The sequence below is a fragment of the Lontra canadensis genome, unplaced genomic scaffold, assembly GCF_010015895.1.
Source record: "Lontra canadensis isolate GAN:19392208 unplaced genomic scaffold, GSC_riverotter_1.0 scaffold30, whole genome shotgun sequence".
NCBI lineage: Eukaryota > Metazoa > Chordata > Mammalia > Carnivora > Mustelidae > Lontra > Lontra canadensis.
Genome location: NW_022631024.1, coordinates 8,295,700 through 8,317,210, shown reverse-complemented (window position 1 = coordinate 8,317,210; position 21,511 = coordinate 8,295,700). Strand labels below are relative to the sequence as shown.

The 21,511-nt window shown below is 51.5% G+C and overlaps 1 protein-coding gene across 2 annotated transcripts in view; it reads left to right on the top strand.

The window, feature by feature from the left end:
* The first annotated feature begins 249 nt into the window (after positions 1-249).
* The window catches only part of LOC116872536 (N-acetyllactosaminide alpha-1,3-galactosyltransferase), a 51,997-nt gene continuing 30,735 nt past the window's right edge, over positions 250-21,511 (top strand). Inside the window, exon 1 of one of the 2 annotated variants that reach the window (XM_032865767.1) lies at positions 250-371. The gene's annotated coding sequence lies outside the window, so the exon portion shown is untranslated. Of the gene's footprint in view, positions 372-1,304; positions 1,355-21,511 lie in introns of those variants that run through there. The other variant, XM_032865766.1, reaches the window with a different exon arrangement.

The window sequence follows — 21,511 nt, the reverse complement described above, 5'->3', positions numbered from 1 at the left end:
CGCAGACACTCACACGCACCCGCACTCACGCACTCGCGCCGCCGGCCTCTCGGCGGCCAGTGTCCGGGGCGGGCCCGGCTCTGCACACACGGCCGCGGGCGGCGCCGGGCGGGGAGCGCCAACGCTGTCGAGCGCTCGCCGGCTCCCGCGCACGCCCTTGCCCGCCGCCCTTGCCCGCCGCCGCCGCCAGCCGCCCAGGAGCAGCGCCCCGCCGCCCGCCCGCCGGAGCGCAGGCTGCACAGCCCGCCCCGGCACGCCCCGCGGGGCTCCGGCAGAGGCGGCGCGGCGACTGTGCGGGCGGCCGAGGGCGCCGCCGGGCCGGGGGCCGAGGCGCCGTGCAGCCCCCCGTGCGCCCGGGCTCTGCGGATCAGGTGGGTCCCGCGGGGCGCCGCCCGAGCCCCGGGGTGGCCGGAGCTGGACTTGGCCCCGGGGCTGCGGGCGTGGCGTGGGGGCGGCGGGGACGAGAAGCGGGCCACCGCTCCGGCCCTGCCCTGTTTCTGCCCTGCCTGTGTCCTCGCTTTTGTTCTTGTCGCTATCACTCTGCCCCAGTCCCTGTCCCCATCCTGTCCCTGTCCGCATCCTGTCCCCGTCGTTGCCTCTGCCCAGCCTACAGACTCGCCAGAGGGGCTGCGGGCGAGGTTCTCCCCACGCGGTCCGCGGGATGCGGGCGGGAGAGAGGAGGCCTTGGGGGAGGGCACGGGGGTAGGACCCTCGTCCCTGAGGAATCTGGAAAGGAGTGAGGGGTCTGTCCCCTCCTGTCGGGCGGGACAGAAGATGGCTCTGGCCCAGGACCGGACGGTAAGAGGATGCTCCTGGGAAGGGGGAGCCTGGGAAGGTACAGCGAGGGGCGGGCGAGCCCCTGAAAGCAAGAGCACAGAGGGGGAGTGGTCCGAGAGCGAGAGCGAGGACCGAGCCAAACACCCAGCGCGGCGCGGGGAAAGTTTCAAACATTTGTAACTTTGGCAGCAAAAGGGCCTGCTGCACTGGGTTGAAGGGAGGAGACAGGGTCCCTTCGACTTTACAAACCACCCAGTTCCTGCTAGAAAGGGACACCACCCGCCTTTGAAAATGGCAGAAAAACAGCTAAACAGAATGATTGCACAAACTCTTGAAAGGCATCCAAAAAAACAGTAAAGTGGAAAAAATTGTCAGCGCTCGAGGAGAGAAAGCAGGACGAATTGAGATTTCCCAATCTTCCCGCTGGCAGGCGGGAAGAAGGAGGAAGGCGAGGAGGGTGTCAACAATGCTCCTCCCCGCCCCCTCGCCCAGGAAGGAGAGGAGACCCGAGCGGCTGCTGCCGTGGCTTCTGGCTCCTGCACAGGCCTCGTTGTCTCCTCCGTTTACCTGGAAATAGGTACGTCTCCGGAGGCAGGAGATGCCCCAGGGAGCCCGGGCCTCGCTGCTTCTTAGCTGGGCGACGCTTGCCCAGGGGCAGCCTCAGTTTCTGCAGCTATGAAATGGGGATGCTGTTCTGAGTAAGAAAATGCAGGTGCGGAGGCCAGTGTGAGAGGTGCTGGGTGGGGACATGGTTATTCAGTTGCCCTTCTGTGCCTTTGTGGATGCACTGAGCAAGTACTTTTATCTTGTTCCAAGTTCTTGCTAGGTTTATCTTACCTCCAGCACCAGATGGGGGCAGGTGCAGATCTCGGTTATTGCTACAAGTGGCAGATTCTCAATGACTGAAGAAAGCAGAGCTGAAAAAGTCCCTACGCTTTTTACCTTTTTACCTAGTCCGAGAGATTTCGGGCTATGCCTCCGGGAGTCTTGTGGTCATGGATGCCTAGCACCATAATAGGGGAGGAGAGCCTCCAGGGCAGGGCTCTGACCCCTCCCTGCCTTCTTTCAGATGGAACAAGTTTCCTTCTAGAAGCCTTTATCTCTTCTATATATTGGGAAACCCCAGGGGCTGTTTTTAGTATCACATTCTTCAGATCCAGTCTGATTTGGTTGTGTTGAGTGGAGAAACTGATTCAAGAGGTGTGCAAAGTGACTAGTGTGACTAGTCTGATGGCCAGACCTTGCCAGGAAACCTGTCCCCCGAGTCCTGGGCCGGGAGCCCCTTTCCCTGGCCCTGGTGGCTCTGAGCAGCCATTCTGCCAGCTGTTAGCCCTGGCTCATTTGGACCCTAACTCCAGGGCCTCAGGTCCATCTCCTTCTCCTGGAAGAATCGCATGGTCTGAGGTTTTGTTTTGTTTTTCCTTAGGACTTTTGTGGAACTTCACATGGGACTTGGTTTCACAGGCTGAGATAAAAAAGAAACGCGTTCAGCAGGAGCTAGTGGGCACACTGGCCCCATCTGAGCCCAGCCAGACAGGGTGGGGAGTTCAGAGATGCCAAGGGGCTCACCACCCCCCACTCCCCATCATTCAGCTTTTAACTCGAGGCTGGGATTGGACTGCAGCTCTGTCTGACTCTAAGTCTTGTGCTCTTTACATTATGTTATCTCTCATGATGGATTAAAAAAAATGGCTAATGGACAGATGTCATTAAGATGGGAGCAAGGGTGAGGGGAGACGGGCTGAAAGGGGGGGGCAGCATTAAGTGGGAGACTGGGCCTTCATACTATAAATGTAATCGTATTTGAAACGGGTGTGTTTTCTGCACTGTGGTTTCTTTTTTAGTTGAGTGGGGGTTTTTTTTGTAGATACTTAAAATTATTTTATTTTTCTAATTTTTCATTAAAGGATAATCTACACACAATAGCATCCACAGATCTTCAGTGTTCAGTTCAAACATTGGCAGTCGCTTGTGGCTGTGTTGTTGCTACCCAAAATGAAACGTGAATATTTGCGTCATCCTAGAAAGTTCCCATGCCAAACTAATTTTCCTTTGTCCTTACAGGCAACCATTTTTCTGATTTTATTACCATTGATTAATTTTGCCTGCTCTTGGGCTTCACGTAAATGGACTCGTACTGTTTATCTCAGGTTTATTTCACTTGACATAGTGGTTTTCAAGGTCATCTGTATTGCTACACATATGAGTATTTGTCCCTTTTTAGCCCTGAGTAGTACACGTTCCGGGTGGGTATACCACAATTGGCTTATTTATTAAGTCTCTTGTTGATGAACATTTTGGGCAATTTCCAGTCAAGCTCTTAATTTCTTGTAGAATTCTTTTGTGGACATTGGTTTCACGTGGGAGTGATCCCCCAGAAATGTATGAGGCTTGTGATTATTCCACACCCTTGACGATGTCTGGTGGCGTCAGTCGTTTTGATTTTAGTTATTTTAGGGGCTCGGTGATGGTATCTCATACCTTCTATTTTTACAATGGAATTGTAAAGGTTGTTGGAGGAGACGGCATGAACTGGGGACAGAATATGGACTAAGATAGTAGTTTGGAGGCCAGTAGTTGGAATTGTGACCTTAGGAGTGTGGATTTCTGGGCTCAGGTGAGCTCTCCGTGTATCACCTGAGATTTAAGACCTGGTCGTCCTATTCTGTACACGTGGCAAGTTCGTCCATGCTTACGGCTTTAAATGCAGCCTGCAGGACAATCATCTTAATCTCCAGTTCATATCTCCGTTTTGGGTCCCTGATTCACATGTTTAACTGCCCGTTGGGCATCTCTTCTTGGAGGTCTCAGCCACACTACAGACTTGACAAGAATGGAACAGCACTCATCATCTCATATTGGCTTTCCATCATGGGTCACTGGATGAATGATGGCACCACTGGGAGAATATATAAAGAGGAATGTTTGGGTCAAGGGCAGGGATAATGTATTTGGCTCCATGCTAAATGGTGCAGAACTGTCTGGGAAGATAAGGACAGGAAAATGCACTGGGCAGTCAGGAGATGACTGAAATCTGCTGGGTGTAGTTTTGGTGGAATGGAGGGCAGGCAAGCTAGATCGCTGAGACCTGAGAGCGAAAGAAGCAGAGACGGTGAGTACAGGCAGCTCTTGCAAGAAATTTGTTTGAAAAGGCCAGAGGGAGATTGAGCTACAGTTGTCCAAAGAAAGGGTGAAGGAAGGGATTTTAGGATGCAAAGGACAAGGGAAATGGAGGCTCGGGGGAAGGACTCAGTCCAGGAGAGGGAAGGTTGGCCAATAGAGCAAGGTGCTAGGGGGAGTAGGAGGGAGCCGGGAGGTTGGTTTGAAAGAAGGATGGATGTCTCCACTTCTGAGGCTGGATGTGAGTGAACGAAGGGGAGAAAGCTTATCAGCTACAGAATTCTCTGTTGACCCTCCACATGCACAACCTTCGTGATGTGGAAGGTTTTTCACCATCTGCTCCCTTCTCATCTCACCTGGCTCGTGTGTATCGGGTAGTTTTTGCTGCAGCTGTGCTGTGTAACAAACAATTCTCCAGTCTTAGCTGACAGCCGCTAAAGTTTATGGTTTGCCTTATGTGGTGGCTGCAGAGCAGGAGGCCACGTGGTCTTGTGGCTGTGCTCCCGGTGCCAGCCAGACACATCTGCTCCGTGTGTCTTCTCCCTTCAGAACTCAGGCTGAAGGACCTGCCTCGATCTGTTAGGTGTTATTTTTGTGGTTAGAGCTGGAGGAAGAAAGGAAGGTTGGGATGTCTCATAAAGCCTGTGCTCTGAACGGGCCCAAAGTCAGTAAGACTGATGGATGGATATATAGGCATGAGTAGGGGGGAGGGGCAGAGGGACAAGCAGATGCCCCCCCTGAGCAGGAAGCCCCACGACGCAGGGCTCCATCCCAGGATCTGAGATCATGACCTGAGCTGATATCAAGAGTCAGATGCTTAACCGACTGAATCACCCAGGTGCCCCATCTGTACCATTTTTTTTTTGCAACAGCATTTGCTCAGTGTGTCTCTGTGGCACATTTTGGTAGTTCTTGCAATGTTTTCGTTATTTCAACAAACTCTTTCATTATTACTATATTTGAATTGCTGCAATCTCATGACATCAACTTGGTTGTTAAAGCCGAGGCAGGATTTGAGAGGACTGACTCTAATTTTAAAAGAAGTTCTAACGTGAGCAAAATATTAGCAAACAGCATCTTGTGCTCTAGAGAAATCACTCACGAAAGCAAGAATCATTGATGTAGCAAACTTCCCTCTTTTCTTGTTTTAAGAAATTGCCGAGCCACCCCAACCCACAGCAACCAGTTACCCTGATCTGTAGCCATCGGCATCAAGGCAAGACCCTCCTCCACCAGCAAAAAAATTCCAAATTGCTGAAAGCCCAGATACTGGCTAGCATTTTTTTTTTTTTTAAGCAATAAGGAATTTTTAAATTAAGACACGTATGCTGTTCTTTTTTTTTTTTTTTTAAGAAATAATGCTCTTAATAGACTACAGTGTGGCATAAACATAACTTTTATAGACATGAAAAAACCACAAAATTCATTCAATTCGCTTGGTAGCAGTATTTGCTTTGTTGTGGTAGTCGGGAATCGAACCTGCCGTATCTTGGGGGTATGTCTCTAACTCTGCTCTCTGGCAGGGAATGATGCTTGGGAACAGCACTCCAGTTAAGCACACATATTTGTTCATAACTCCCCAATACAAGTCTCCATTGATTTTTTTTTTTTTTTATCTCCCAGAACGAGTCCCCATTGCACGGTCTACTCTTCGGGACAGTTGCCCTCTCTGCAGGCATGGCAGTGCGCTTTCAAGTCCGTGTAGCTTTGTGCACACGGTCCCTCTGTCTGGGAGTCTCCCTGGAACCAAGTGTCTGACCCCATGCAGGCAGGCAGTCCTACCTCTTTGTCGTCCTGTACTTCCACGCCGCTGAGCCTGCTTCATTGAGGGGCAGTCCACTCCAGCCCGGACCGCTGCTGCCATGGCTCTGTGCTCTCTGCTCCAGGCTCGTGTCCTCTAGTACATTTCGTCACTGGAACCCGGGCCTTGCCAGACCGGGCCGATTGGGGTTTTGATTTTTCCCAGGCCCCGCTCTGCCGTCAAGGTATAAGGCCCCTGTTCCTTTATGGGGCAGCCAGGATCTTGCAGGAGCTGGAGCTGCCCTCTCAGCCACTCTTCATCCCCCCCACCCTTTGAATTTCTGCTCAGGCCTCAGTTCCTGAAACCTTCTCCTGGCTTTATGGCTCTGGGCTCTCTCCCATGCTGCCCACCCCTGCTTGGAACGCCCTCTTCACTTCCTCGCCAAATTCACCTGCAGACTCCTACTCATGCTTCACAACCCAGCTTGATCATCATCCTTTCTGGGAAGCCAGTCTCTTCGTCCTGCTTTCCAGGAGTCAGGTGCTGCCCTGCCCACCCCCACCCCACCCCCTTGCCTGCCCAGCTACCCTGGGGAACCTGCAGTTACGTTTTGTCACCTGTGGTCAGTTCTTTCTTCCTTGACCGAGAGCTCCCCGGGTGGTGAAGTGTGGCCCCTGTCGGCCCACTGCCTGACTTAGTAATCTTACTGGCCATCCACTGGCTCCAGGAGGAGCAAAGCCCCTCACCGCTTGGCGTCGCCTGAAGGTCATCTCCCAGAAGTTTTATCTTTGCTCCTGGGAGAGGGAGGCCAGCTGAGTTTGTTGGGGAAGCCAAAGTGATGTAGATTGGGTCCATGTACCGAAGGCAAAGGGGCCGTCCTTTTGTGTATTTAACCAAGAATTCTAAAAGTCCCGTCCATTCAAAATAGAGGAAGTAAAAATATATCATGTAAATCGCCAGCCAGAGAGCTGACGTGCTCAGCTGTGCTTATCCCGCCCCAGTGTGGAGGCCACAGACCTGGGCTGCAGGCTGGCGGGCCCGGCTGGGGGCGTTGCCAGGACACGCGCTCCGGCGGCCACTCTGCTCATTTTTATTGCCAAACAGAGTTTCATAGGGGAGAGGTGGTGATGGCTGGTGGAGGGTGGAGCTGTGTGCTCCCGGGTTTTGTGCACCGGGGAAAGCCTGCTCCGCATTCACAAGGGGACTGGGTGGGGGGCGGGGGATGCAGCCTGTGTCTTCTCTCTCAAGCCACCCGTGCTTGGCAGGTGGGAACGGCAGGAAAGATGGTGGTGCGCCCACCTGGGCCAGCCCCCACCTCGGAGAGCGAGTGATCTGAGAGGGAGAGGGAGAGCCCAGGGAGAGCAGGGTCTGGGGAAGTGGGGGTGGGGGCAGAGCAAGGTTCCCGGGGGGATGTTGTCAGGAGGACTGAACGGTGCTGAGAGGTTGGGTGGAATGAGCCTGGAAGACATCAGCTGGCTACGGGTTGACAGCAAAACCCCGGGGAAAACAGAAAAATAATTATAGAATTATTATTAGCGTTCTCTCTGCCAGTCGGCAGTTCGAAGAGTGAAGTCCTATTTCCATCTTGCTTGAGGGTCACAAAAGCCCTGTGAGGGCAGCAGATTAGAAATTAGGTCCCCATTTTATGGGGGGAGGGGCGGACCGAGGGATGGGAGTTCTGATGTTTCGGCCAAAATCTCTCAAGAACCAATGGCAGAAGGGAGGCATGAAGGCCTCGTCCCGACTGCAGACATGGTGTGGCTTGGAGACCCTGGCGGGGTACAGGCAGGGGGAGCAAAGATGGGTCTGAAGGTTCTGGGGTGTTGGGCATAGAGCCATGTCCCTCCCAGGACACGGCTGCTCCCTGGTGCTGCTCAGACAGAAATCATCCAGAGGGAGTGAAAGGCAGTGTCTGCACGAGGCCGGGAGACAGAGACCAGGTCTTGGGATGAGTTCTCAATGGAAGTTTTAATTCCGTTTGGACTGGGTGCTCTTGTCTTCAGGAGGCTTGCTTCTAAATGTGCACTTAGGGGCAGGACGGTGGAAAGAACGTGAGCTGATCTGGCCATCCCCTGTACACAGTACACATGCTACCAGCGGGAAGAGTGGTTGGGGGCCACAATCCGTCCCCAACTCCGCCTGCAAAATGGCCCGAGGCCGTGATCTAGCAAACTTCTCTGTGAGCAACTCCTGCTGTTAACCAGCAAGTCCAACTGCCCTGGGTAATGAACACTCAAAAGTAAAAGCCAAGAGGGAGAAGCAGTCTTGGACCCAGAGGGAGTCCACATTTTTGACCCCTTCTCTCCAGTTGGACACCAGGGACTGTGGTTCTAGGAGATGCACCTGTGCCAGAGACTGGTGCTTTGAAATTAGCTGTTCGTTCAACAGCCACTGAATCACCATAAATTCATTCGCTCAGTTATCCACAGGCCCAGAATCTGTTGGGCAGCTGCTGTGTGCCTGGGAGGGAGCAGCGATCAGAGACACAGTCCCTGACCACAGGGAGTCTGGGATTCGGCTGGAGATACAATCATTAAAAAGAAAGACTGCACAAGAGTCGTAAAGGAGAAGCGCAGGGTGGGTGTCACAGGGGCCTGCACCTGTCAGGAGAGGTGGTCAGGGAGGGCTTCCTTGAGGAAGTGACCTATAAACCGAGCCCCACAGGAGTTAGAGGGTGAAGAGGAAAGTGTTTCAGGCAGAGGGAAGAGGCTGTAAGAACCAATCATCCTGATATCCTGCTGGCTATTCCAGAACCCAGACAGCCTTGGTGCCCAGAGGCACACAGAGAGGGCAGCAAGCCTGGCATGACGGGCCAGCTGCCTGGAGGAATGACATTGGGGTTGGTAGCGTCTGGGTGCAGAACAGCAGCTGCCCCCCTGTCTCTTCCCTCAGGGAACCGTGAGTCCTCAAGTGGCCTTCCAGCTGTCCCCAAGAGGAACTTGCCCGGCTTCTGTGGGGAAGGCAAGACACTTCTCAGAATCAGGGGCAGGGTCTTGGTGCACTGAGTTGACGAAGTCTGTGGTTGCCTCTGCAGGGGTATTTTGTATAGCAAATTCTGTCTTCGTGTGTTAGCTAGAGCTGTGCAGAGGAAGGGCCGGGTAATATTCCTATGTGCAAATTCAATTACGTGCTTAAGAATTATTTTCTGGGCGTGCAAGTGCTTAGTAAATGTTTGAGGTTAATATACAGAGTAGCACCTGAGAACGTGTACTGGGCAGAGATCACGGTTGGAAGCAACAGCTGGAGATTCTAGATCGCAGAGGCAGACAAGGCATGCGTCGGAAGGATTTCTTTTACCGCTCACAGTATTCCTGGGGAGGCCGGAACACCAAGCTGACCAGAAGCAGTAGATGTGGGCCACCGACAACACAGTTAGGGTCCTGCCCAGGAGCTAATTCTAGCTCTTGCCGCCGCCGGAACTGCTATAACGTTTCACGGGCTTCTGAACCTTCGTGCACTTCTTCGGGATGTCAAACCCCTAACTAGCCAGGCCTAGGAGAGGCTCCTTTAATCCGGGGGCACCTGGGTGGATGGGAGAGCGTCTGGCCCCTTCTGCTCTGGTGGCCGGAGGTGATTCTTGACACGAGGCTGAGAAGCCACAGAGCCCACCAAAGCCACGAGAGTTGGGGCACCCTCAGTGCTCTCAGGACCCTGCAGGCCTAAGGAGAGTCACAGGGCCATAGCTGCAGGAGGGAGAAGGCTTCTGGAGAGCTCTCAGAGGGGCAGCCTGGCCTTGGTCACCTTATCGAACATCTGGGCCTCAGCATTCTGTGGTGCAGAGTGGACTGGGGTGGAGTTTAGAGACAAATGTGCCCCGTGGCATGGTGTTCTTAAATGGGAAACTCCCTGTCGTTATGCTCAGCAGAAGTAACTTCACTCAGCTGTTACCAGAACAGTTGTGTCCTCAAAGGAAGGAAACCCAACTTAGGAAAATCTAGAAGTCAGAGGTGGACCACAAACAGATTCTCTGCAGGGTTCCTTTAAATTTTTGCTGCCTCAAGATACTTCCTGTAGGACTTAAGTGACCAAAATTCAATCAACTGCCAGATGGACCCTTGAAAAGTCCTATTGAAGAGACCAGCTCTTTTGCAGGAACAGACAGATCCATTTAGAGATACTAGTCTGGCTTCCCTTCCTCACTGGGGAAGCCTTAAAAAAGGAAGAGAAAGTTCAGGCCCCGTGACTGGAGGCACCCCCTCCCCGCAACCCCCCAATCCCCAGTAGAGTTGGGGCTACACCACCACACCCTCTGGCTGGAAGAACGTAGACTCCCACAGACATAGAACACCCGGGTTAGATCTAGACACTGAGGCAGGCTGGTGAATGTTTCATGACTAGCTCCTCGAGAATTGAAAAAGCCCTGATACATGGTATTTGCCAATTTCCACAAATATTTCCACCATGACCAGTTTCAAGCCACCAGCTAAGGACTTGGGAGCGTACTCTTAGCACTTGCCTCCATGTCTGCATAAGGTTGGTTGGAAATAACCTCAAGGGTATACCATGTAATAAAACAATTAGGAAGTGATGAGTTTTGATGATTACCTTTGTCCTTAATACAATCATTTAATTGTAAGGTTACATAATTTAATTTTTAATGATGGCTGTGTTTAACAACTCACTTGCCAAATTCCCTAAAATTTAGCATTTGGCTCTTGCAAGCCAACATGAGCCAAATTCAGCATGCTCCTGGCTTGGGAGGTCCCTGGGGACCACGGAGAAAGGCCAGTGCGAACAGGATTCCCAAACAGCCCTCCCTGCCCCCCACTGTCAGTCTCAAACATGTTAACACCTTTGTTTTTCTTTTTTAAAAATATTTATTTATTTGAGAGAGTGAGCGTGAGGTTGGCGGGGACAGGGCAGAGGCAGAAAGAGAGAGAGAGGATCTCATGCAGACTCCCTGCTGAGCACGGAGCCCCTGGGGCTCCATCCCAGGTCCCTGAGATCAGGACCTGAGGTGAGATCAAGAGTCGGATGCTTACCTGAGCCCCCCAGGCGCCCCATGTTCACATCTTTTATTTGCTTTATGACTCTTTCCACCACCTGAAATTACATCCTTAATTATTCGTTAATTATAATTATTAGTTTGATTTGCTTACCAACTGGAATGTGAGCTCTGTGGGAACAGAGAACCTGTTTGGTTCCCCGTCATGTCCCCAGTGCTTAGAACAGCACATCTGTGCCGTAGGCCCTCCGTAGTCGTGGATCCGTAGAATGAATGGAAGTAAGCCAAGGAGCCTTTGAGGGTTCGAATCCTGCCTCTGCTATAAAGGGCATTTTTCCTTGAGCTTCTTCCTTTAGCTGCAAAAGAAAAGAGTTTGAGTGGAAACCCCTAAGGCTCCCCGCCATTATTAAAACATCTTTGTCGGGTACCTGGGTGTCTCAGTGGGTTAAAGCCTCTGCCTTCGGTTTAGGTCATGATCTCAGGGTCCTGGGATTGAGCCCCACATCGGGCTCTCTGCTCAGCAGGGAGCCTGCCTCCCCCTCTCTCTCTGCCTGCCTCTCTGCCTACTTGTGATCTCTGTCGGTCGAATAAATAAAATCTTTAAAAATAAAATAAAATAAAATAAAATAAAATAAAATAAAATAAATAAAATAAAATAAAATAAAACATGTCTGTCCCTGAGAAAGACACCCCATCCACACGATGCAGCCAGAGTTCTCCAGTGAGCATGGTCAAGGGAGCTAGTGCAGGGGTTTTGGGGACCGTCGGTTTTATTCTTTCCCCTGTGGACGGCTTTTTTAACCCTCAGTGCCAGGGACTTTCCTTGAGCAGCGTGAGTGGTTCCTGCCCGGCCTTCTGGACTGTGCTGAGAGAGCCTGTGCCGTGGCGGCCGAGACTTCAAGGCCAGTGGCATTTGCCACTGGGTGAAATGCTCTTGGCTCAGGATGGCGGGTCTGCCTGCGTGGGTTGTTCCAGCAGGATGGGATCCCAGACTCCACCTTGAACAGAGCCCACTGAAGCCACACGGGGCAGCTGCAGGGGGCAGGCTGTGACCCTGTGTCTTCTGCACCAGGCTTTAGGGCTTAGGAAAGTGTGGAAAAACAGTCTGTCTTTGTTCCTCTGTTTCTAATCCTCCGTGGATGATATTTTGTTAAAATACAGTAAAATAAGTATACTGTCAATTTCTTTGCCTCCTCGTGCGGGAGAAAACAGCATCCTTCCGTGGGCCTAGCTCTGAGGGCCGCGGCCCTGGGGGACGTCGGCCAAGGCTCCTTTCATTCCCACAGCAACCGTCGGAAGCAGCCAGTGAGGAGACTGAGGCCGGGCGTGGTTCCGGACCACTCTGAGGAGCAGAGGGAAGCAGCGCTGCCCACCCCTCCCATGCCCCTGGAGGGGAGAGACTAGCACTTCTCACAGGGGACAGAGTCCCCTGTTCCCCGCTCCTCGGGGGCTGTGATGACTGAGTCCAACTTCCTCTTTACCTGTGATGCTCAGGACAGAGACAGGAACAGAGCTAACCCCACACCTAGCATCTTCTACTGCATCTCATGGATCTTTCCAAACAGCCATCCTCTCCCGGGGTGGGGGGGGGGGCTGGGACCCTCCCCCAGCTGCTGAATCTGGATGTGCCACAGACCTTCCTGGGCCCCCAAATCCATCTGCTTTGGGGAAGCACGCTAGAACTTTCTGCCGTTTGCCCTGCACTTCTCTTTCCATGACGAGCTTTGCTGCACCCGAGATGCCGATTGGCTTTCTCTGAGGCACGGGGCCGGGCGTGGCTGGCAGGGCCGGTAGGACGGTCTGGGCAAGGTGAGAAAGGGAAGCGATCCAGAAGCCAGAGTGGTAATGAAACAACCACTCACGCCCCCCGGGCATTTCCTCACCTCAGATGCTGCCCGGGAGCTCTCCGGGAGGCCTGGCTTTTCATCAGCCAGAGAACCACCCCCCAGCTTTGCAAATGAGGAAACTGAGGCACAGAAAGGTGAAGACATTTCCTGGGGCCACATGGCAAAGGAGAGATTTGGGGACCCAGACACAGGCGAGGAGATGGTGCCCTTCATTGTGGCACTGCGCTGCCTTCTGGAATTGAGCGGGGAGCCAGCGCAGCCCCCACATCCAGGCCCGTTACTCAACAGATGGGAAATGCAGGCCCAGAGAGGGGTGGGGGCTTCCCTGTGGTCGCATGGGGCGTGGGCCGGAGCCCAGGGGTCTTGCCCTCCAGGGTGGGGGTGGCAAGGGAGGCCCAGATGGGCACCAACAGGGTCCTCTGCCCACACTGTTGGAGAAAGGTCTTGGGCATGGAGTCTTGGCTTTGGTAGAAGGTTCAGAAACTCTTTGTTTCTGCGTTAGTCCAGCCATGCTTGTGAGCAACAAGCTGGGTGTCCCATTTCCTGTGTCCAAGGTATTGCTCCCAGCAAAAGGCAAGGGGAGGAGGCAGCCTCCTTACTGGAATCACTATTGTCGAGGGTGGGAAGAGCCCAGAAGGTTGTACCTGAATGCGTTGTTCTGGAGATGGGGAAACGGAGGCCCAAGAATGCAAGAACCTGTTCTCCAAACTTGTCCAGTGCGCCGAACTCACAAAGGTTGTTGGGTTGGGTTGGTGGGTTGGTTGGTTGAGGGGATAAAATCAGAGAACGGGTGAGCTGGCAGAAAAATAATATGTCCCCTGTCCACCTCCCCTTGTTGTGTAGATGAGAACCTGAGGACAGCGTGGCCATGGGTGGGGACAGGAGGGTGCTTTCTGAAGCTCAGAGCCCCGAGAGGAACTTGTTTTTTGAAACATCGTACAACAAAAACCATTGGCTGTCTCCTCTGTGCCGGCTGATTAACGATGACTCCTCCATCTCGTGGTGAGGCGTGTATGCCTGTGTCCAGATAGAGTGGACAGTGCCCCAAAGGAGAGGCATACACTGCTGCAAGGGAGATTAAAAATTTAACGGGGACATGTCCCTTGGGGAGTGACACTGTCATCGAAGCCTAAAGGAAAGGAGGAGGGTGCGTGGGTGTGAGGGGTCAGGGAAAGGGGTCCTGACAGAGAGAAGAGCATGTGCAAAGGTCTTGAGGCAGGAAGTGCCTCATTTTACAGATGAGGACGCCAGAGCCCAGAGATTGGCAACTTACCTAATTTAGTGTCTCAGAATCTTCCGGTCCCCTCCCTGCCTTTTCTTGAAAACTTTTTCTAAAGAGAGAGGCAAGAGGTAAACAACTAGTGGACGAAGGAGTTAGTGGTGGAGCTAGAAGTACCAGGAACCCCTGCCCCCACCCCCAACCCCGTCATGCCAAGGGAGTTTTAGAAAACCCTGTATTTGGCCATTCCCTAATCGTGTGACCTTGAATAAGACAGATAGCCTCTCTGAACCTCTCTTCCTTCGTCTGTGAAATGGAGCCCACCTTCCAGCTCTGAGAATCTCACATGGACTCCAATGCAAGAGCTTTGTGCCAGCCAGTGTTAGAGCTAGAGCTGGGGGTTGCGGGGGCTGCTGGGCTCCCCTCCCCTGCCTTCCAGGGCTGCCCCTGAACCCTGGGTCTGAAGGAGCCTCTGTTTACCCCACTGCTGTACCATAGTCCTGAAACCCACCGCTCAGCATTAACTACCTTTGGTAACTACCACGCTCCAGTCCACCCCCAAGGCGCACATGAATCTTGAACAGTGAACTTCTGAGATAGAAAGGTAGAAGCTTGAGCACTTGCTGTGTGCCCAACATCTCAGGGACACTGTATATGTAACCCCTGCAATGGCCATGCAAGGTGGGGGCCTTTCTTCCCCTGGGTTGGGTAAGGACTGCCTGAGGTCCCATGGCCAGTGACAAGCCGCTCTGGGGTAGCCCGGACCTCACCCTGCCCAGAGGGCCCAGGAGTCAGGAAAGGCGTGTGTAGCTGGCTTAGGATAGAGGACACCTTGGCGGGGAGACACATCAGCTGCCTTCCCGCCAGTATCCTTTAAATATTTGGGGGCTGTTGGAGGAAATGGATTTGCAGTGAACACAGAAGACGGGGCTCTCCTGGATTTGTAATTCTTTCTGCCCAAGAGTGTTTTCCAGAAGCATAAGGGATAGAAATTGACTGTCAAAGTCACTTTCCCAACTGGTGTGTGAATGTCCTAAAGAAAACATGGGCTGTCCCCCACTTTTCTGTGGCATTCTTTCTCTCTTCAGTTTGCGTTTGAGCTTTCCCAAGCCAGACAGCTTTTGGGGACGCTCATGAGAGAATTATATTTTGGTTCTGTTTTTATCTGGAATTTATTTAAATGTAGGTGAGGACAGCTATCTTAAAAAGGGGACGCACGCTGCCTGTCGTTCATTTTGACTGAGTGGCTTGCTGTGTTCTTGAGTTGGCATCCTTGAACTTGGCTCCTTTTATTAATTAAGTACATAAAGTATTGCTTCCATTTACATAAAAGGCAACAGTGCATTTTTGGAAAGTGTCAGAGAACCACCAGATTTATTTAATTAAGTGGATTTTTGTCCAGTTTTGAAAGTCATTTTTTCTCATTGTAGAGCATTTGCAAATGCGGGGAGGGGGAAAGAATAAAGCAGTGGCTTTCCAACGGTCTCTTCATACAATTCACTACCATTACCACGTGAATCTGGTTCTGGCTGGTTTTTTTTCTTTTTTTTAAACCTTGGTGAAATATACATAACGTAAAACTTACCATTATAACACTTTCTGGGCGAACCATTCACTGGCATTAAATACATTTACATCAGGGTGCAACCATCACTACCGTCCATCTCTGGAACATTTCCATCCTCCCCAATGGAAACTGTACCCATTAAGCAGTAACTGCCCATTCCCTCCACGCCCCAACCCTTGGCAACCTTCACTCTACTTTCTGCCCCCGTGAATTTGATGATTCTAGGCACCTCATCGAAGTAGGATCTAAATAGGATCATCCAGTATTTGTCCTTTGGTGTCTGGCTGATCTCATTGGGCATAATGTTTTCAAGGTTTATCCCTGTTGAAGCAGGAGTCACAACCTCCTCCCTTTCCAAGGCTGAATCCTATTCCATTGTATGTATATACCACACTCTGTCTCTCCATCCATTCATCCGTGGACATCTGAGCTGTTTCTACCTTTCTGGCTATTGTGAATAATGCTGCTTAGACTTTGGTGCACAAATAGCTCTTCAGGGGGGCGCCTGGGTGGGTCAGTCTGTTAAGCCTCTGTTCAGGTCATGATCAGAATCCTGGGATCCAGTCCCATGCCTGCTTCCTGCTCAGCAGGGGGTCTGCTTCTCCTCCCTCTGGCCCTCCCCTAGCTTGTGCTTTCTCTTTCAAATAAATACATAAAATCTTTAAACATAAGTAAATAAAAAAACCAAAAAAAAAAAACCCCACCCAAATACTTCTTCAAGTCCCTGTTTACAGTTATTTTGGGTATATACCCACAAATAGGATTGCTGGATCATATGAGAATTCGATGTTTAATTTTTTGAGGACCCACCATACTTGTTCAGTAATTTTGATATATTAGATCCAGAGTTGAGATCGTAGTCTATGTGCAGTTTGGTGTCTGGCAGTGTCATTTAATTTCCCATTTTATTAACTATTCTTCAAAAACAGTGTTTCTTTAAAAGATCGTGTCATATTCCATTGCACTGCTGTCCCCACGTTTCCCACCTCCACTCATTGATTTCTGCTCTGCGGCAAACGATTTTAAAATGCCTAACCCCGGTGAGCAGCCTCGTGCTGTGTCCATACTTGTCTGAGGAATACGCCACAAAAGTAGGTTGCTGCCTTTAAGGAATTTAAAAATGAGATTCTTGGGTGATCATCCCATTCAGTGGTTTTAAAAGTTCTTTGTAGCCAAGGAAACTTTACTGCAAACAAAATAGCACACGGAAGCACGGCATACGATAACGGACAGATAAAAGGGGAGATGATCCAAGGAAGGGTGGACAGGGGGCTCAGAGCCCTGCTCTCTCGGCCTCCCCATCTCCCTCTTGGGGTTCCCGAGGGCCTTTGAGAGATTCTGGGGTTCTCTAGAACACAGTTGGAAAAATACCAGGGCGACCCAGTGCCTTTATTTTAAAGAAGAGAAGACATTTTGAGCAGGGAAGGGACTTGCCCGAGGACAAGTTCATTTTTGTACTTCAGTCATTCTTTTTTTTTTTTTCCTCCAACACATGGCACTTACAGCTTGCATGTTGGAATCATTTAGGGAGCTTGTTAAAAATACAGTTTCCTGGGGCGCCTGGGTGGCTCAGTGGGTTAAGCCGCTGCCTTCGGCTCAGGTCATGATCTCGGGGTCCTGGGATCGAGTCCCGCATCGGGCTCTCTGCTCAGCAGGGAGCCTGCTTCCCTCTCTCTCTCTCTGCCTGCCTCTCTGTCTACTGTGATCTCTCTCTGTCAAATAAATAAATAAAATCTTTAAAAAAAAAAAAATACAGTTTCCAGGGGATTCTTCTGGATTCCAAAGCAGTAGATATGGGAGAGACCAGGACTGGACCCCTTGCTACCCCGTCCACACTGGGCTCGGTGGGGTGCTCTCATTCTAGCCCCCTGCATTTGCACATGCTTGTCCTTCAACCCATGGACAATCCTCCCCGTGCACTCACCCTTCAGACGCCGGGTTCGAATGGAGCCCCTTCCTCTCTGAAGCCTGGCACACAACCCTGTGCAGTACGCCTTCCTCCTTCCTCCTTGACCCCAGAACAGAACTTCCCCACTTGCATTGATTTCTTATCACTGTAGGCAATAGTTCATTTCTTCGAGGCCTGGCTCCCCCACTAGAATGTAAGCTCCCTAGGGAGCCTGTGTATAATTTCTGCATTCTCTGCAGCTCCAGGCACACACTGGGTGCTTTGTGATTCTTGATGGACTGGCATTGAATCTGGTACCCACCCCATCTCTGGAGGATAAAAAAAATCAGATAGCCGCAACTTATGGAAGGTCAGATAGCCCATCGGAGCAGTGCCAAGACTGGCACTGGATGTCCTGAGGCTTGGCCCTCGGCACTGGCCACCTGCCAAGGAGGACAGCTGTCTGGTCTGGACAGAGAGCACTGGCCCCAGCTGCCTTATCCCCGAGTCCTATAATAGCCCAGATTTTCCAAAATTTAGAGAGCTCCGCCTGTCTGGTGATTCAGCGTGTGCAGGTTTGGATGCCTGAAATTCGCTTTATGAAACTTCAGCATATGTAGGATGGGATTTCATATGAGTGCTGTTTAGACTGAGGCAGTGCACAGATGCTAAGAAGGCCAGTCTAGTGGGGGACGGCCAGCTAGTCAACCCTCAAGGATGCGTAGCTGGGGCTGGGGGTCAGCCAGCATTGTATCCAGAGGCAGCTGTCACAAACCCGCCTGGTATTCCAGTTTGTCATCCACAACTGATGCTTTGGACGCTAAATTTTCTTTTTATTGGGGAAACAAGTGACTTGTTTGTTTCAAGGAGGAATTGTTATACATGGGCTCATACTGCTGAAATCGAAGTATTTATGGTATTTATGTATTTATGATGTGCAGATGGGCTAAAGGAGCAGTGATTCACTCCCTGCCCTTGCAGGAACATGGCATAGGGTCCCTTACTCTGCTTGCCCTGCCCTAGCCAGGAGCTCTGGGTTCTGCAGGGTAGGTGGGGGGACCGAACCCTGCCTCTGGAGCCCAGGCACCTGCCTCCACCCTGGATTCCTTTGGCATCTGGGGAAGCCCATAGACCCCTTCCGAGAATGTTTTAAAATCTGAAAAATAACAATAAATGAGATTATAGAGGAAAGGACTCAAATTGAACTATCGTTATTAAAATATTAATAGCAGGGGTCGAGTTGCAGCTCAGAATGAGAGGCTTCCGCATCTGCAGAATGGGGGTGATTCGTACGTGTTTCAGAGTTGAGTGAGAACTGAATGAGTGTGAAGTGCTTAGAACACAGCCTGGCATGTTGTGTGTTCAATAAAGAGTAGCATTTGTTGCTGCTACAGCTACTGTTACTAGTTATTGTATAAAGTACTTATTCCTGCTCTTTGGAGCTCAAGATATGGCTTGGGAAACGATGTACATATGAAGTAGTAATTAGAAGGAGAAGTTCAGGTGCAGAAGGAAAGCTTGATAAAGGGCCAAGGGGAGCTCCAAGGGAGTGCCATGGCTCCGGCTGAAGGAGTGCAAGTAGTGGCTAAGCTTTTGGGTCCGCCAGGCTTGGATAGTTCTGGCTCCGACCCTTAGCTGCTGGAGCTGGGCAAGCCATATCATCTCTCTGGGCCTCGATTTCCTTCTCTGTAAAGTGGGATAACAGTAGAACCCACTGTGAGCCCTGCCTCCTCGCCTCCTGTGATCAGTGAAGGGGACCATGTGGTCAGCTCAGTTCCGACCCCAGGAGGCTTCCAGGGCTGCTTGGCACCATGGGTCCTTGTCCCTGGTAGGTCTCTCCCTTTCCCCTCCCAGCGCCCCTGGCACCTGCTGCTCACCTGCGGGCTCTCAGGCTACAGTCTCTCTTGCTCTTATCAAATGATATAGCTATTTCATACAAGGGGAGTCTGTACACAACAACCCATTCAACTTCCTTATTCTTTTCAAAAAGCAGGTGAACGTTCAGCCATCACTGGGACTTGAGGAGAAGATTTCTCCAGAGCATTGGAGAACTGTTCTCACCTCCTCTGCCTTGTGTGTGGCCATGCAGGGCTCTTAGTGATGAGGAAGGTGAGGTTTTGACAAGGAAAAGGGTAGACCGAGACCTCGAGAATCGCCTACTCTGAGCAAGATGGGCTGCGTATCTGAGTCGGGATGGAGTAGGTTATAGCGAGAAGCAGCCCCTCAAGGCTAGGAACCAGACCCATAGAGGTTTTTTTCCTACTCTAACAGATACGGTATCCAGGGTCAGCTGGTGGCTGTGTCCCTCACTCAGGGAACCAGGCTGCTAGAACACCTTCTTGAATATACTCCATGGCACAGAGAAAAGAGAGGGGATCTTTCTCTGGCTATTGAATAGCCCACTCTTACCACATTGGTCCAATGAGTCGCTAGTCCCCAACCACAAGGGGACCAGGAAATGAAATCCTGCAGTGAAGGTGGAGAGCTGGAAATATTTGGTGGGACAGCATTAGTGAGACCTGGGCAGTGGGGGATGGGGGGCAGGGGGGGGTATTCTCTTCTGTGCCTAGCTGAGGTAAGCAGCCCAGGTGGTGTAGACAGAGCAGCCTATGGACTTTGCATCGTGTGTCCTAGGAAACCACAACCCGATTAAAACCCCAAGGCCACATCTCAGCCCCAGGCAGAAGAACAGAGAGGCACACATGGCTGCCAGCATGTCTGGAGGGACCAGAAGCAGAAACTCAAGTGGAGAATGGACCCGTGAGGAGGGCAGGCAGTACCTCCTCAGAGCTCCAGGCCCTAAGCGCACGACCAAGGCCAAGGCAATGGGGTTGAACTGTGGCTTTCACACCACATTCTTCATAACAGACTCATGTGATGTGGCCTCAGTGGAGCTCATATTTACATATTTTTGTTCCATTTCTGAGCTGTTTTATGTTTATGTGTGAGTGAGGATGTTTTTTTCTGAATTGGTTGCCTCTCTTAGCTTCAGCCCGTCCTGTGCTCGTCTTTTCCCAGTGACGTTTCTGTCAGAAAGCCCACCGTTGGCATCCCCAAATCATTCAAGAGCAGTGGGGCCAAGGGAGGGGAAAAACAATGATGTGGCCATCGCTGGCAGAGGCTTCTGGATTTTTCTGGGCCACAAATAAGGAAAGTTGGGAAGAAGACCGTTGACGGCGGCCTCTAGCCCCTCCCTGAGGCCTTCGATTTCCTGTGCTGTGGTTTAGAGGCATCTTGTCCTGGAGAGATGCCAGACACCTGGGTAACAGCCCTGATCTCATGTCATTGCCAGGCGGAGCAGTCATTTCCCTTTCTCAGGGCCTCAGTTTTCTCAGCTACAAAAGGCTCAGGAGGCGGGGGGGGGGGGCATGCTTGAGGGTAGAGTGACCTTGGGTAGTAAGGATGTTCCTGCAGCCACATGGGCAGGTGGCATGTGAGACTGTGGTTTGATTCTTCCAGAAAGCTGTGGCGCTCAGAGTAAGGGAGTGACTGCATGTTGGGGGGCTCCTTTGTCTTTCCTGTGTCGGGACATTCACCTCGATCACAGAATGCATTTGGTGGCACAATACTTGGATTCTGGGCTCAGCTTCTCTCCAGAGCTCCATGGGAGTGAGGCCATATTGGCTAATCCTTGTAGACCTACCAGGCTGAGCAGGGCCAAGTAGACACGAAATCAGTACTTATTTTATAAATGAATAAATAAGGGACTACATCATTCCCTTCCACTTTGACTGAAGCAGTGACCTTCAGACTTCCTATGGGCCAGAAGCAGGTTGGGAGAAACTCTTGGCTCCATCCAAACCCAGCTTCTGGCCCAAGTTGAGTCACCTTGGGCAAGTCCCCAGATTCCTCTGCTGGTGGGAGGAGCAGTACTCACCCTGCCTCACGGGCTAGGGAGGCTCCAGCAGGTGGGAAGATTTGAAAATGCCCCATCCAAAGGACGGACTGGTTGTTTTTAGGACCCAGGAACATGGCAGATTGTTTGGGAACACAGAGCAGGTGATGCTATGAGCTGGAGAGTTCTGGAATAATCATTATTAGGAATTAAGTAGCTGCCACTGAGCACTTGTTCCAACATCAGGCCCTGTGCCAGGCACTGTTTGTGTACCCTCTCATTCACCATGGTTGAAGAGAAGCGTTGTTACTCTCATTTTACAGAGGAGAGAAACCGAGTCTCGGAAGCTCATGTGATTTGCTCAGGGTCATGCATTTAGTCCATGCCAGGCCTGTCTGACTCCCAGGCGGGCTGTAAGCTCCGTGCCATGCTGCCTCCTGGCACTGGGATGTGGCGGAAATGGCACTTGTCTCTCAGACCCCACTGACGATCATGCCAATTCCTTTTTCCTGAGTACCTGCAAGGGGCTTGGAGCTTTACGAATGTTATTGTTCATCCTTTCAACGGCTCAA